Raw genomic sequence first — 17,648 nt, forward strand, 5'->3', positions numbered from 1 at the left:
ATGTGTGTCTTTACCGGCGCCGACGGGCGCCGGGGTTCCTCGAGTCAGCTGTCCATCATAGTGGGGGAAAGGGCGGGAAGACGATGCCCACCGCTGGTGTGTGGGGCGGGGCCAAACGGGCGTGGCTTCCACGCAGTTCACATGCCTCTTGTTTATAAAGGGCCAGAGACCGATCGGAGCAGCAGATGAGGAGACAGAACCTCCTGGTGTCAGGAACCACACGGGGATTGCGCTCGAGCAAGTCATAAGTCATGGATGCACAGCTCTATCCAGGATCACAGCTAATTGTTGACGGTAGATATGGGGAGAACAGCACACCTGCCCAGCCTCGACCTAGCTCCCGAATGTATTGTGCTGATGAATGCGTTACTGAATTTGAGCTTCAACTCGGGCACCTGCTTTATTTATATCTGTAAGTGCTTCCTGTTGAGGTTTAATTTTTGTGACAGGAGCATCGTGCCAGAATGAATCCTGCCCTGCTTATTTACCCACGAAGATGCCACCGCCGTTTTGTGCAATACCTCTACTCAACTGGAGTACTTTCTACTGGCTAATCAGTAAGTGCTACCTCTTTGGGTAAATGTATAGTGCTTTTCCTACACTACAACTGCGTAAAGGGCCAGAAGAGTTGTCTACAGTGACCATGTGTGTCTTTACCGGCGCCGACGGGCCCCGGGGTTCCTCGAGTCAGCTGTCCATCATAGTGGGGGAAAGGGCGGGAAGACGATGCCCACCGCTGGTGTGTGGGGCGGGGCCAAACGGGCGGGGCTTCCATGCAGTTCACATGCCTCTTGTTTATAAAGGGCCAGAGACCGATCGGAGCAGCAGATGAGGAGACAGAACCTCCTGGTGTCAGGAACCACACGGGGATTGCGCTCGAGCAAGTCATAAGTCATGGATGCACAGCTCTATCCAGGATCACAGCTAATTGTTGACGGTAGATATGGGGAGAACAGCACACCTGCCCAGCCTCGACCTAGCTCCCGAATGTATTGTGCTGATGAATGCGTTACTGAATTTGAGCTTCAACTCGGGCACCTGCTTTATTTATATCTGTAAGTGCTTCCTGTTGAGGTTTTATTTTTGTGACAGGAGCATCGTGCCAGAATGAATCCTGCCCTGCATATTTACCCACGAAGATGCCACCGCCGTTTTGTGCAATACCTCTACTCAACTGGAGTACTTTCTACTGGCTAATCAGTAAGTGCTACCTCGTTGGGTAAATGTATAGTGCTTTTCCTACACTACAACTGCGTAAAGGGCCAGAAGAGTTGTCTACAGTGACCATGTGTGTCTTTACCGGCGCCGACGGGCCCCGGGGTTCCTCGAGTCAGCTGTCCATCATAGTGGGGGAAAGGGCGGGAAGACGATGCCCACCGCTGGTGTGTGGGGCGGGGCCAAACGGGCGTGGCTTCCACGCAGTTCACATGCCTCTTGTTTATAAAGGGCCAGAGACCGATCGGAGCAGCAGATGAGGAGACAGAACCTCCTGGTGTCAGGAACCACACGGGGATTGCGCTCGAGCAAGTCATGGATGCACAGCTCTATCCAGGATCACAGCTAATTGTTGACGGTAGATATGGGGAGAACAGCACACCTGCCCAGCCTCGACCTAGCTCCCGAATGTATTGTGCTGATGAATGTGTTACTGAATTTGAGCTTCAACTCGGGCACCTGCTTTATTTATATCTGTAAGTGCTTCCTGTTGAGGTTTAATTTTTGTGACAGGAGCATCGTGCCAGAATGAATCCTGCCCTGCATATTTACCCACGAAGATGCCACCGCCGTTTTGTGCAATACCTCTACTCAACTGGAGTACTTTCTACTGGCTAATCAGTAAGTGCTACCTCGTTGGGTAAATGTATAGTGCTTTTCCTACACTACAACTGCGTAAAGGGCCAGAAGAGTTGTCTACAGTGACCATGTGTGTCTTTACCGGCGCCGACGGGCCCCGGGTTCCTGGAGTCAGCTGTCCATCATAGTGGGGGAAAGGGCGGGAAGACGATGCCCACCGCTGGTGTGTGGGGCGGGGCCAAACGGGCGTGGCTTCCATGCAGTTCACATGCCTCTTGTTTATAAAGGGCCAGAGACCGATCGGAGCAGCAGATGAGGAGACAGAACCTCCTGGAGTCAGGAACCACACGGGGATTGCGCTCGAGCAAGTCATGGATGCACAGCTCTATCCAGGATCACAGCTAAGTGTTGACGGTAGATATGGGGAGAACAGCACACCTGCCCAGCCTCGACCTAGCTCCCGAATGTATTGTGCTGATGAATGTGTTACTGAATTTGAGCTTCAACTCGGGCACCTGCTTTATTTATATCTGTAAGTGCTTCCTGTTGAGGTTTAATTTTTGTGACAGGAGCATCGTGCCAGAATGAATCCTGCCCTGCATATTTACCCACGAAGATGCCACCGCCGTTTTGTGCAATACCTCTACTCAACTGGAGTACTTTCTACTGGCTAATCAGTAAGTGCTACCTCGTTGGGTAAATGTATAGTGCTTTTCCTACACTACAACTGCGTAAAGGGCCAGAAGAGTTGTCTACAGTGACCATGTGTGTCTTTACCGGCGCCGACGGGCCCCGGGGTTCCTCGAGTCAGCTGTCCATCATAGTGGGGGAAAGGGCGGGAAGACGATGCCCACCGCTGGTGTGTGGGGCGGGGCCAAACGGGCGTGGCTTCCACGCAGTTCACATGCCTCTTGTTTATAAAGGGCCAGAGACCGATCGGAGCAGCAGATGAGGAGACAGAACCTCCTGGTGTCAGGAACCACACGGGGATTGCGCTCGAGCAAGTCATAAGTCATGGATGCACAGCTCTATCCAGGATCACAGCTAATTGTTGACGGTAGATATGGGGAGAACAGCACACCTGCCCAGCCTCGACCTAGCTCCCGAATGTATTGTGCTGATGAATGCGTTACTGAATTTGAGCTTCAACTCGGGCACCTGCTTTATTTATATCTGTAAGTGCTTCCTGTTGAGGTTTAATTTTTGTGACAGGAGCATCGTGCCAGAATGAATCCTGCCCTGCATATTTACCCACGAAGATGCCACCGCCGTTTTGTGCAATACCTCTACTCAACTGGAGTACTTTCTACTGGCTAATCAGTAAGTGCTACCTCGTTGGGTAAATGTATAGTGCTTTTCCTACACTACAACTGCGTAAAGGGCCAGAAGAGTTGTCTACAGTGACCATGTGTGTCTTTACCGGCGCCGACGGGCCCCGGGGTTCCTCGAGTCAGCTGTCCATCATAGTGGGGGAAAGGGCGGGAAGACGATTCCCACCGCTGGTGTGTGGGGCGGGGCCAAACGGGCGTGGCTTCCATGCAGTTCACATGCCTCTTGTTTATAAAGGGCCAGAGACCGATCGGAGCAGCAGATGAGGAGACAGAACCTCCTGGAGTCAGGAACCACACGGGGATTGCGCTCGAGCAAGTCATGGATGCACAGCTCTATCCAGGATCACAGCTAATTGTTGACGGTAGATATGGGGAGAACAGCACACCTGCCCAGCCTCGACCTAGCTCCCGAATGTATTGTGCTGATGAATGTGTTACTGAATTTGAGCTTCAACTCGGGCACCTGCTTTATTTATATCTGTAAGTGCTTCCTGTTGAGGTTTAATTTTTGTGACAGGAGCATCGTGCCAGAATGAATCCTGCCCTGCATATTTACCCACGAAGATGCCACCGCCGTTTTGTGCAATACCTCTACTCAACTGGAGTACTTTCTACTGGCTAATCAGTAAGTGCTACCTCGTTGGGTAAATGTATAGTGCTTTTCCTACACTACAACTGCGTAAAGGGCCAGAAGAGTTGTCTACAGTGACCATGTGTGTCTTTACCGGCGCCGACGGGCCCCGGGGTTCCTCGAGTCAGCTGTCCATCATAGTGGGGGAAAGGGCGGGAAGACGATGCCCACCGCTGGTGTGTGGGGCGGGGCCAAACGGGCGTGGCTTCCATGCAGTTCACATGCCTCTTGTTTATAAAGGGCCAGAGACCGATCGGAGCAGCAGATGAGGAGACAGAACCTCCTGGTGTCAGGAACCACACGGGGATTGCGCTCGAGCAAGTCATAAGTCATGGATGCACAGCTCTATCCAGGATCACAGCTAATTGTTGACGGTAGATATGGGGAGAACAGCACACCTGCCCAGCCTCGACCTAGCTCCCGAATGTATTGTGCTGATGAATGCGTTACTGAATTTGAGCTTCAACTCGGGCACCTGCTTTATTTATATCTGTAAGTGCTTCCTGTTGAGGTTTAATTTTTGTGACAGGAGCATCGTGCCAGAATGAATCCTGCCCTGCTTATTTACCCACGAAGATGCCACCGCCGTTTTGTGCAATACCTCTACTCAACTGGAGTACTTTCTACTGGCTAATCAGTAAGTGCTACCTCTTTGGGTAAATGTATAGTGCTTTTCCTACACTACAACTGCGTAAAGGGCCAGAAGAGTTGTCTACAGTGACCATGTGTGTCTTTACCGGCGCCGACGGGCCCCGGGGTTCCTCGAGTCAGCTGTCCATCATAGTGGGGGAAAGGGCGGGAAGACGATGCCCACCGCTGGTGTGTGGGGCGGGGCCAAACGGGCGTGGCTTCCACGCAGTTCACATGCCTCTTGTTTATAAAGGGCCAGAGACCGATCGGAGCAGCAGATGAGGAGACAGAACCTCCTGGTGTCAGGAACCACACGGGGATTGCGCTCGAGCAAGTCATGGATGCACAGCTCTATCCAGGATCACAGCTAATTGTTGACGGTAGATATGGGGAGAACAGCACACCTGCCCAGCCTCGACCTAGCTCCCGAATGTATTGTGCTGATGAATGCGTTACTGAATTTGAGCTTCAACTCGGGCACCTGCTTTATTTATATCTGTAAGTGCTTCCTGTTGAGGTTTAATTTTTGTGACAGGAGCATCGTGCCAGAATGAATCCTGCCCTGCTTATTTACCCACGAAGATGCCACCGCCGTTTTGTGCAATACCTCTACTCAACTGGAGTACTTTCTACTGGCTAATCAGTAAGTGCTACCTCTTTGGGTAAATGTATAGTGCTTTTCCTACACTACAACTGCGTAAAGGGCCAGAAGAGTTGTCTACAGTGACCATGTGTGTCTTTACCGGCGCCGACGGGCCCCGGGGTTCCTCGAGTCAGCTGTCCATCATAGTGGGGGAAAGGGCGGGAAGACGATGCCCACCGCTGGTGTGTGGGGCGGGGCCAAACGGGCGGGGCTTCCATGCAGTTCACATGCCTCTTGTTTATAAAGGGTCAGAGCAGTGTCTCTGAGGCAGACAAGGAGAAGGAACCGCCTTGGCACAGGAACTACTCGAGGATTGCGCTCGAGAAAATGAAGGATGCAAAGACCACCATCAAGGATTGCAGCTATCATTTATGGGTGGAAATCGGGAGAAGGCACATCTGCTTAACCACGCTCACGTTTCAGGGTGGAAATGGGGAGAAGGCCCCTCTGCTTAACCACGCTCACGAATTCTACACGAGGATTGCGCTCGAAAAAATGAAGGATGCAAAGACCACCATCAAGTATTACAGCTAACATTTCAGGGTGGAAATGAGGAGGAGGCGCATCTGCTAAGCCACCACCACGCTCACGAATTTTTTGGCTCATAATGCGTTACTGAATTTGAGCTTCCACTCGGGCACCTGCTTTATTTATACCTGTAAGTGCTTCCTGTTGAGGTTTAATTTTTGTGACAGGAGCATCGTGCCAGAATGAATCCTGCCCTGCATATTCACCCAAGAAGATGCCACCGTTTTGTGCAATACCTCTACTCAACTGGAGTACTTTCTACTGGCTAATCAGTAAGTGCTACCTCGTTGGGTAAATGTATAGTTCTTTTCCAACACTAAAGCTGTGTATAGGGCCAGAAGAGTCGTCTACAGTGACCATGTATGTCTGTAACGTTGCCACGGCGCCGACGGCCCCGGGGTCCCTCGAGTCAGCTGTCCATCATAGTGGGGGAAAGGGCGGGAAGACGTTGCCCACCGCTGGTGTGTGGGGCGGGGCCAAACGGGCGGGGCTTCCATGCAGTTCACATGCCTCTTGTTTATAAAGGGTCAGAGCAGTGTCTCTGAGGCAGACAAGGAGAAGGAACCGCCTTGGCACAGGAACTACTCGAGGATTGCGCTCGAGAAAATGAAGGATGCAAAGACCACCATCAAGGATTGCAGCTATCATTTCAGGGTGGAAATCGGGAGAAGGCACATCTGCTTAACCACGCTCACGAATTCTACACGAGGATTGCGCTCGAAAAAATGAAGGATGCAAAGACCACCATCAAGTATTACAGCTAACATTTCAGGGTGGAAATGGGGAGAAGGCCCCTCTGCTTAACCACGCTCACGAATTCTACACGAGGATTGCGCTCGAAAAAATGAAGGATGCAAAGACCACCATCAAGTATTACAGCTAACATTTCAGGGTGGAAATGAGGAGAAGGCTCATCTGCTAAGCCACCACCACGCTCACGAATTTTTTGGCTCATAATGCGTTACTGAATTTGAGCTTCCACTCGGGCACCTGCTTTATTTATATCTGTAAGTGCTTCCTGTTGAGGTTTAATTTTTGTGACAGGAGCATCGTGCCAGAATGAATCCTGGCCTGCATATTTACCCACGAAGATGCCACCGCCGTTTTGTGCAATACCTCTACTCAACTGGAGTACTTTCTACTGGCTAATCAGTAAGTGCTACCTCGTTGGGTAAATGTATAGTGCTTTTCCTACACTACAACTGCGTAAAGGGCCAGAAGAGTTGTCTACAGTGACTATGTGTGTCTTTACCGGCGCCGACGGGCCCGGGGTTCCTCGAGTCAGCTGTCCATCATAGTGGGGGAAAGGGCGGGAAGACGATGCCCACCGCTGGTGTGTGGGGCGGGGCCAAACGGGCGTGGCTTCCACGCAGTTCACATGCCTCTTGTTTATAAAGGGCCAGAGACCGATCGGAGCAGCAGATGAGGAGACAGAACCTCCTGGTGTCAGGAACCACACGGGGATTGCGCTCGAGCAAGTCATGGATGCACAGCTCTATCCAGGATCACAGCTAATTGTTGACGGTAGATATGGGGAGAACAGCACACCTGCCCAGCCTCGACCTAGCTCCCGAATGTATTGTGCTGATGAATGCGTTACTGAATTTGAGCTTCAACTCGGGCACCTGCTTTATTTATATCTGTAAGTGCTTCCTGTTGAGGTTTAATTTTTGTGACAGGAGCATCGTGCCAGAATGAATCCTGCCCTGCATATTTACCCACGAAGATGCCACCGCCGTTTTGTGCAATACCTCTACTCAACTGGAGTACTTTCTACTGGCTAATCAGTAAGTGCTACCTCGTTGGGTAAATGTATAGTGCTTTTCCTACACTACAACTGCGTGAAGGGCCAGAAGAGATGTCTACAGTGACCATGTGTGTCTTTACCGGCGCCGACGGGCCCCGGGGTTCCTCGAGTCAGCTGTCCATCATAGTGGGGGAAAGGGCGGGAAGACGATGCCCACCGCTGGTGTGTGGGGCGGGGCCAAACGGGCGTGGCTTCCACGCAGTTCACATGCCTCTTGTTTATAAAGGGCCAGAGACCGATCGGAGCAGCAGATGAGGAGACAGAACCTCCTGGTGTCAGGAACCACACGGGGATTGCGCTCGAGCAAGTCATGGATGCACAGCTCTATCCAGGATCTCAGCTAATTGTTGACGGTAGATATGGGGAGAACAGCACACCTGCCCAGCCTCGACCTAGCTCCCGAATGTATTGTGCTGATGAATGCGTTACTGAATTTGAGCTTCAACTCGGGCACCTGCTTTATTTATATCTGTAAGTGCTTCCTGTTGAGGTTTTATTTTTGTGACAGGAGCATCGTGCCAGAATGAATCCTGCCCTGCATATTTACCCACGAAGATGCCACCGCCGTTTTGTGCAATACCTCTACTCAACTGGAGTACTTTCTACTGGCTAATCAGTAAGTGCTACCTCGTTGGGTAAATGTATAGTGCTTTTCCTACACTACAACTGCGTAAAGGGCCAGAAGAGTTGTCTACAGTGACCATGTGTGTCTTTACCGGCGCCGACGGGCCCCGGGGTTCCTCGAGTCAGCTGTCCATCATAGTGGGGGAAAGGGCGGGAAGACGATGCCCACCGCTGGTGTGTGGGGCGGGGCCAAACGGGCGTGGCTTCCACGCAGTTCACATGCCTCTTGTTTATAAAGGGCCAGAGACCGATCGGAGCAGCAGATGAGGAGACAGAACCTCCTGGTGTCAGGAACCACACGGGGATTGCGCTCGAGCAAGTCATGGATGCACAGCTCTATCCAGGATCACAGCTAATTGTTGACGGTAGATATGGGGAGAACAGCACACCTGCCCAGCCTCGACCTAGCTCCCGAATGTATTGTGCTGATGAATGCGTTACTGAATTTGAGCTTCAACTCGGGCACCTGCTTTATTTATATCTGTAAGTGCTTCCTGTTGAGGTTTTATTTTTGTGACAGGAGCATCGTGCCAGAATGAATCCTGCCCTGCATATTTACCCACGAAGATGCCACCGCCGTTTTGTGCAATACCTCTACTCAACTGGAGTACTTTCTACTGGCTAATCAGTAAGTGCTACCTCGTTGGGTAAATGTATAGTGCTTTTCCTACACTACAACTGCGTAAAGGGCCAGAAGAGTTGTCTACAGTGACCATGTGTGTCTTTACCGGCGCCGACGGGCCCCGGGGTTCCTCGAGTCAGCTGTCCATCATAGTGGGGGAAAGGGCGGGAAGACGATGCCCACCGCTGGTGTGTGGGGCGGGGCCAAACGGGCGTGGCTTCCACGCAGTTCACATGCCTCTTGTTTATAAAGGGCCAGAGACCGATCGGAGCAGCAGATGAGGAGACAGAACCTCCTGGTGTCAGGAACCACACGGGGATTGCGCTCGAGCAAGTCATGGATGCACAGCTCTATCCAGGATCACAGCTAATTGATGACGGTAGATATGGGGAGAACAGCACACCTGCCCAGCCTCGACCTAGCTCCCGAATGTATTGTGCTGATGAATGTGTTACTGAATTTGAGCTTCAACTCGGGCACCTGCTTTATTTATATCTGTAAGTGCTTCCTGTTGAGGTTTAATTTTTGTGACAGGAGCATCGTGCCAGAATGAATCCTGCCCTGCATATTTACCCACGAAGATGCCACCGCCGTTTTGTGCAATACCTCTACTCAACTGGAGTACTTTCTACTGGCTAATCAGTAAGTGCTACCTCGTTGGGTAAATGTATAGTGCTTTTCCTACACTACAACTGCGTAAAGGGCCAGAAGAGTTGTCTACAGTGACCATGTGTGTCTTTACCGGCGCCGACGGGCCCCGGGTTCCTGGAGTCAGCTGTCCATCATAGTGGGGGAAAGGGCGGGAAGACGATGCCCACCGCTGGTGTGTGGGGCGGGGCCAAACGGGCGTGGCTTCCATGCAGTTCACATGCCTCTTGTTTATAAAGGGCCAGAGACCGATCGGAGCAGCAGATGAGGAGACAGAACCTCCTGGAGTCAGGAACCACACGGGGATTGCGCTCGAGCAAGTCATGGATGCACAGCTCTATCCAGGATCACAGCTAAGTGTTGACGGTAGATATGGGGAGAACAGCACACCTGCCCAGCCTCGACCTAGCTCCCGAATGTATTGTGCTGATGAATGTGTTACTGAATTTGAGCTTCAACTCGGGCACCTGCTTTATTTATATCTGTAAGTGCTTCCTGTTGAGGTTTAATTTTTGTGACAGGAGCATCGTGCCAGAATGAATCCTGCCCTGCATATTTACCCACGAAGATGCCACCGCCGTTTTGTGCAATACCTCTACTCAACTGGAGTACTTTCTACTGGCTAATCAGTAAGTGCTACCTCGTTGGGTAAATGTATAGTGCTTTTCCTACACTACAACTGCGTAAAGGGCCAGAAGAGTTGTCTACAGTGACCATGTGTGTCTTTACCGGCGCCGACGGGCCCCGGGGTTCCTCGAGTCAGCTGTCCATCATAGTGGGGGAAAGGGCGGGAAGACGATGCCCACCGCTGGTGTGTGGGGCGGGGCCAAACGGGCGTGGCTTCCACGCAGTTCACATGCCTCTTGTTTATAAAGGGCCAGAGACCGATCGGAGCAGCAGATGAGGAGACAGAACCTCCTGGTGTCAGGAACCACACGGGGATTGCGCTCGAGCAAGTCATAAGTCATGGATGCACAGCTCTATCCAGGATCACAGCTAATTGTTGACGGTAGATATGGGGAGAACAGCACACCTGCCCAGCCTCGACCTAGCTCCCGAATGTATTGTGCTGATGAATGCGTTACTGAATTTGAGCTTCAACTCGGGCACCTGCTTTATTTATATCTGTAAGTGCTTCCTGTTGAGGTTTAATTTTTGTGACAGGAGCATCGTGCCAGAATGAATCCTGCCCTGCATATTTACCCACGAAGATGCCACCGCCGTTTTGTGCAATACCTCTACTCAACTGGAGTACTTTCTACTGGCTAATCAGTAAGTGCTACCTCTTTGGGTAAATGTATAGTGCTTTTCCTACACTACAACTGCGTAAAGGGCCAGAAGAGTTGTCTACAGTGACCATGTGTGTCTTTACCGGCGCCGACGGGCCCCGGGGTTCCTCGAGTCAGCTGTCCATCATAGTGGGGGAAAGGGCGGGAAGACGATGCCCACCGCTGGTGTGTGGGGCGGGGCCAAACGGGCGTGGCTTCCACGCAGTTCACATGCCTCTTGTTTATAAAGGGCCAGAGACCGATCGGAGCAGCAGATGAGGAGACAGAACCTCCTGGTGTCAGGAACCACACGGGGATTGCGCTCGAGCAAGTCATAAGTCATGGATGCACAGCTCTATCCAGGATCACAGCTAATTGTTGACGGTAGATATGGGGAGAACAGCACACCTGCCCAGCCTCGACCTAGCTCCCGAATGTATTGTGCTGATGAATGCGTTACTGAATTTGAGCTTCAACTCGGGCACCTGCTTTATTTATATCTGTAAGTGCTTCCTGTTGAGGTTTAATTTTTGTGACAGGAGCATCGTGCCAGAATGAATCCTGCCCTGCTTATTTACCCACGAAGATGCCACCGCCGTTTTGTGCAATACCTCTACTCAACTGGAGTACTTTCTACTGGCTAATCAGTAAGTGCTACCTCTTTGGGTAAATGTATAGTGCTTTTCCTACACTACAACTGCGTAAAGGGCCAGAAGAGTTGTCTACAGTGACCATGTGTGTCTTTACCGGCGCCGACGGGCCCCGGGGTTCCTCGAGTCAGCTGTACATCATAGTGGGGGAAAGGGCGGGAAGACGATGCCCACCGCTGGTGTGTGGGGCGGGGCCAAACGGGCGGGGCTTCCATGCAGTTCACATGCCTCTTGTTTATAAAGGGTCAGAGCAGTGTCTCTGAGGCAGACAAGGAGAAGGAACCGCCTTGGCACAGGAACTACTCGAGGATTGCGCTCGAGAAAATGAAGGATGCAAAGACCACCATCAAGGATTGCAGCTATCATTTCAGGGTGGAAATCGGGAGAAGGCACATCTGCTTAACCACGCTCACGTTTCAGGGTGGAAATGGGGAGAAGGCCCCTCTGCTTAACCACGCTCACGAATTCTACACGAGGATTGCGCTCGAAAAAATGAAGGATGCAAAGACCACCATCAAGTATTACAGCTAACATTTCAGGGTGGAAATGAGGAGGAGGCGCATCTGCTAAGCCACCACCACGCTCACGAATTTTTTGGCTCATAATGCGTTACTGAATTTGAGCTTCCACTCGGGCACCTGCTTTATTTATACCTGTAAGTGCTTCCTGTTGAGGTTTAATTTTTGTGACAGGAGCATCGTGCCAGAATGAATCCTGCCCTGCATATTCACCCAAGAAGATGCCACCGTTTTGTGCAATACCTCTACTCAACTGGAGTACTTTCTACTGGCTAATCAGTAAGTGCTACCTCGTTGGGTAAATGTATAGTTCTTTTCCAACACTAAAGCTGTGTATAGGGCCAGAAGAGTCGTCTACAGTGACCATGTATGTCTGTAACGTTGCCACGGCGCCGACGGCCCCGGGGTCCCTCGAGTCAGCTGTCCATCATAGTGGGGGAAAGGGCGGGAAGACGTTGCCCACCGCTGGTGTGTGGGGCGGGGCCAAACGGGCGGGGCTTCCATGCAGTTCACATGCCTCTTGTTTATAAAGGGTCAGAGCAGTGTCTCTGAGGCAGACAAGGAGAAGGAACCGCCTTGGCACAGGAACTACTCGAGGATTGCGCTCGAGAAAATGAAGGATGCAAAGACCACCATCAAGGATTGCAGCTATCATTTCAGGGTGGAAATCGGGAGAAGGCACATCTGCTTAACCACGCTCACGAATTCTACACGAGGATTGCGCTCGAAAAAATGAAGGATGCAAAGACCACCATCAAGTATTACAGCTAACATTTCAGGGTGGAAATGGGGAGAAGGCCCCTCTGCTTAACCACGCTCACGAATTCTTCACGAGGATTGCGCTCGAAAAAATGAAGGATGCAAAGACCACCATCAAGTATTACAGCTAACATTTCAGGGTGGAAATGAGGAGAAGGCGCATCTGCTAAGCCACCACCACGCTCACGAATTTTTTGGCTCATAATGCGTTACTGAATTTGAGCTTCCACTCGGGCACCTGCTTTATTTATATCTGTAAGTGCTTCCTGTTGAGGTTTAATTTTTGTGACAGGAGCATCGTGCCAGAATGAATCCTGGCCTGCATATTTACCCACGAAGATGCCACCGCCGTTTTGTGCAATACCTCTACTCAACTGGAGTACTTTCTACTGGCTAATCAGTAAGTGCTACCTCGTTGGGTAAATGTATAGTGCTTTTCCTACACTACAACTGCGTAAAGGGCCAGAAGAGTTGTCTACAGTGACTATGTGTGTCTTTACCGGCGCCGACGGGCCCGGGGTTCCTCGAGTCAGCTGTCCATCATAGTGGGGGAAAGGGCGGGAAGACGATGCCCACCGCTGGTGTGTGGGGCGGGGCCAAACGGGCGTGGCTTCCACGCAGTTCACATGCCTCTTGTTTATAAAGGGCCAGAGACCGATCGGAGCAGCAGATGAGGAGACAGAACCTCCTGGTGTCAGGAACCACACGGGGATTGCGCTCGAGCAAGTCATGGATGCACAGCTCTATCCAGGATCACAGCTAATTGTTGACGGTAGATATGGGGAGAACAGCACACCTGCCCAGCCTCGACCTAGCTCCCGAATGTATTGTGCTGATGAATGCGTTACTGAATTTGAGCTTCAACTCGGGCACCTGCTTTATTTATATCTGTAAGTGCTTCCTGTTGAGGTTTAATTTTTGTGACAGGAGCATCGTGCCAGAATGAATCCTGCCCTGCATATTTACATACGAAGATGCCACCGCCGTTTTGTGCAATACCTCTACTCAACTGGAGTACTTTCTACTGGCTAATCAGTAAGTGCTACCTCGTTGGGTAAATGTATAGTGCTTTTCCTACACTACAACTGCGTGAAGGGCCAGAAGAGATGTCTACAGTGACCATGTGTGTCTTTACCGGCGCCGACGGGCCCCGGGGTTCCTCGAGTCAGCTGTCCATCATAGTGGGGGGAAAGGGCGGGAAGACGATGCCCACCGCTGGTGTGTGGGGCGGGGCCAAACGGGCGTGGCTTCCACGCAGTTCACATGCCTCTTGTTTATAAAGGGCCAGAGACCGATCGGAGCAGCAGATGAGGAGACAGAACCTCCTGGTGTCAGGAACCACACGGGGATTGCGCTCGAGCAAGTCATGGATGCACAGCTCTATCCAGGATCACAGCTAATTGTTGACGGTAGATATGGGGAGAACAGCACACCTGCCCAGCCTCGACCTAGCTCCCGAATGTATTGTGCTGATGAATGCGTTACTGAATTTGAGCTTCAACTCGGGCACCTGCTTTATTTATATCTGTAAGTGCTTCCTGTTGAGGTTTAATTTTTGTGACAGGAGCATCGTGCCAGAATGAATCCTGCCCTGCATATTTACCCACGAAGATGCCACCGCCGTTTTGTGCAATACCTCTACTCAACTGGAGTACTTTCTACTGGCTAATCAGTAAGTGCTACCTCGTTGGGTAAATGTATAGTGCTTTTCCTACACTACAACTGCGTGAAGGGCCAGAAGAGATGTCTACAGTGACCATGTGTGTCTTTACCGGCGCCGACGGGCCCCGGGGTTCCTCGAGTCAGCTGTCCATCATAGTGGGGGGAAAGGGCGGGAAGACGATGCCCACCGCTGGTGTGTGGGGCGGGGCCAAACGGGCGTGGCTTCCACGCAGTTCACATGCCTCTTGTTTATAAAGGGCCAGAGACCGATCGGAGCAGCAGATGAGGAGACAGAACCTCCTGGTGTCAGGAACCACACGGGGATTGCGCTCGAGCAAGTCATGGATGCACAGCTCTATCCAGGATCACAGCTAATTGTTGACGGTAGATATGGGGAGAACAGCACACCTGCCCAGCCTCGACCTAGCTCCCGAATGTATTGTGCTGATGAATGCGTTACTGAATTTGAGCTTCAACTCGGGCACCTGCTTTATTTATATCTGTAAGTGCTTCCTGTTGAGGTTTTATTTTTGTGACAGGAGCATCGTGCCAGAATGAATCCTGCCCTGCATATTTACCCACGAAGATGCCACCGCCGTTTTGTGCAATACCTCTACTCAACTGGAGTACTTTCTACTGGCTAATCAGTAAGTGCTACCTCGTTGGGTAAATGTATAGTGCTTTTCCTACACTACAACTGCGTAAAGGGCCAGAAGAGTTGTCTACAGTGACCATGTGTGTCTTTACCGGCGCCGACGGGCCCCGGGGTTCCTCGAGTCAGCTGTCCATCATAGTGGGGGAAAGGGCGGGAAGACGATGCCCACCGCTGGTGTGTGGGGCGGGGCCAAACGGGCGTGGCTTCCACGCAGTTCACATGCCTCTTGTTTATAAAGGGCCAGAGACCGATCGGAGCAGCAGATGAGGAGACAGAACCTCCTGGTGTCAGGAACCACACGGGGATTGCGCTCGAGCAAGTCATGGATGCACAGCTCTATCCAGGATCACAGCTAATTGATGACGGTAGATATGGGGAGAACAGCACACCTGCCCAGCCTCGACCTAGCTCCCGAATGTATTGTGCTGATGAATGTGTTACTGAATTTGAGCTTCAACTCGGGCACCTGCTTTATTTATATCTGTAAGTGCTTCCTGTTGAGGTTTAATTTTTGTGACAGGAGCATCGTGCCAGAATGAATCCTGCCCTGCATATTTACCCACGAAGATGCCACCGCCGTTTTGTGCAATACCTCTACTCAACTGGAGTACGTTCTACTGGCTAATCAGTAAGTGCTACCTCGTTGGGTAAATGTATAGTGCTTTTCCTACACTACAACTGCGTAAAGGGCCAGAAGAGTTGTCTACAGTGACCATGTGTGTCTTTACCGGCGCCGACGGGCCCCGGGTTCCTGGAGTCAGCTGTCCATCATAGTGGGGGAAAGGGCGGGAAGACGATGCCCACCGCTGGTGTGTGGGGCGGGGCCAAACGGGCGTGGCTTCCATGCAGTTCACATGCCTCTTGTTTATAAAGGGCCAGAGACCGATCGGAGCAGCAGATGAGGAGACAGAACCTCCTGGAGTCAGGAACCACACGGGGATTGCGCTCGAGCAAGTCATGGATGCACAGCTCTATCCAGGATCACAGCTAAGTGTTGACGGTAGATATGGGGAGAACAGCACACCTGCCCAGCCTCGACCTAGCTCCCGAATGTATTGTGCTGATGAATGTGTTACTGAATTTGAGCTTCAACTCGGGCACCTGCTTTATTTATATCTGTAAGTGCTTCCTGTTGAGGTTTAATTTTTGTGACAGGAGCATCGTGCCAGAATGAATCCTGCCCTGCATATTTACCCACGAAGATGCCACCGCCGTTTTGTGCAATACCTCTACTCAACTGGAGTACTTTCTACTGGCTAATCAGTAAGTGCTACCTCGTTGGGTAAATGTATAGTGCTTTTCCTACACTACAACTGCGTAAAGGGCCAGAAGAGTTGTCTACAGTGACCATGTGTGTCTTTACCGGCGCCGACGGGCCCCGGGGTTCCTCGAGTCAGCTGTCCATCATAGTGGGGGAAAGGGCGGGAAGACGATGCCCACCGCTGGTGTGTGGGGCGGGGCCAAACGGGCGTGGCTTCCACGCAGTTCACATGCCTCTTGTTTATAAAGGGCCAGAGACCGATCGGAGCAGCAGATGAGGAGACAGAACCTCCTGGTGTCAGGAACCACACGGGGATTGCGCTCGAGCAAGTCATAAGTCATGGATGCACAGCTCTATCCAGGATCACAGCTAATTGTTGACGGTAGATATGGGGAGAACAGCACACCTGCCCAGCCTCGACCTAGCTCCCGAATGTATTGTGCTGATGAATGCGTTACTGAATTTGAGCTTCAACTCGGGCACCTGCTTTATTTATATCTGTAAGTGCTTCCTGTTGAGGTTTAATTTTTGTGACAGGAGCATCGTGCCAGAATGAATCCTGCCCTGCATATTTACCCACGAAGATGCCACCGCCGTTTTGTGCAATACCTCTACTCAACTGGAGTACTTTCTACTGGCTAATCAGTAAGTGCTACCTCGTTGGGTAAATGTATAGTGCTTTTCCTACACTACAACTGCGTAAAGGGCCAGAAGAGTTGTCTACAGTGACCATGTGTGTCTTTACCGGCGCCGACGGGCCCCGGGGTTCCTCGAGTCAGCTGTCCATCATAGTGGGGGAAAGGGCGGGAAGACGATGCCCACCGCTGGTGTGTGGGGCGGGGCCAAACGGGCGTGGCTTCCATGCAGTTCACATGCCTCTTGTTTATAAAGGGCCAGAGACCGATCGGAGCAGCAGATGAGGAGACAGAACCTCCTGGAGTCAGGAACCACACGGGGATTGCGCTCGAGCAAGTCATGGATGCACAGCTCTATCCAGGATCACAGCTAAGTGTTGACGGTAGATATGGGGAGAACAGCACACCTGCCCAGCCTCGACCTAGCTCCCGAATGTATTGTGCTGATGAATGTGTTACTGAATTTGAGCTTCAACTCGGGCACCTGCTTTATTTATATCTGTAAGTGCTTCCTGTTGAGGTTTAATTTTTGTGACAGGAGCATCGTGCCAGAATGAATCCTGCCCTGCATATTTACCCACGAAGATGCCACCGCCGTTATGTGCAATACCTCTACTCAACTGGAGTACTTTCTACTGGCTAATCAGTAAGTGCTACCTCGTTGGGTAAATGTATAGTGCTTTTCCTACACTACAACTGCGTAAAGGGCCAGAAGAGTTGTCTACAGTGACCATGTGTGTCTTTACCGGCGCCGACGGGCCCCGGGGTTCCTCGAGTCAGCTGTCCATCATAGTGGGGGAAAGGGCGGGAAGACGATGCCCACCGCTGGTGTGTGGGGCGGGGCCAAACGGGCGTGGCTTCCACGCAGTTCACATGCCTCTTGTTTATAAAGGGCCAGAGACCGATCGGAGCAGCAGATGAGGAGACAGAACCTCCTGGTGTCAGGAACCACACGGGGATTGCGCTCGAGCAAGTCATAAGT

Source organism: Triturus cristatus, chromosome 8 (assembly GCF_964204655.1).
Source record: "Triturus cristatus chromosome 8, aTriCri1.1, whole genome shotgun sequence".
Taxonomy (NCBI): Eukaryota; Metazoa; Chordata; class Amphibia; order Caudata; family Salamandridae; genus Triturus; species Triturus cristatus.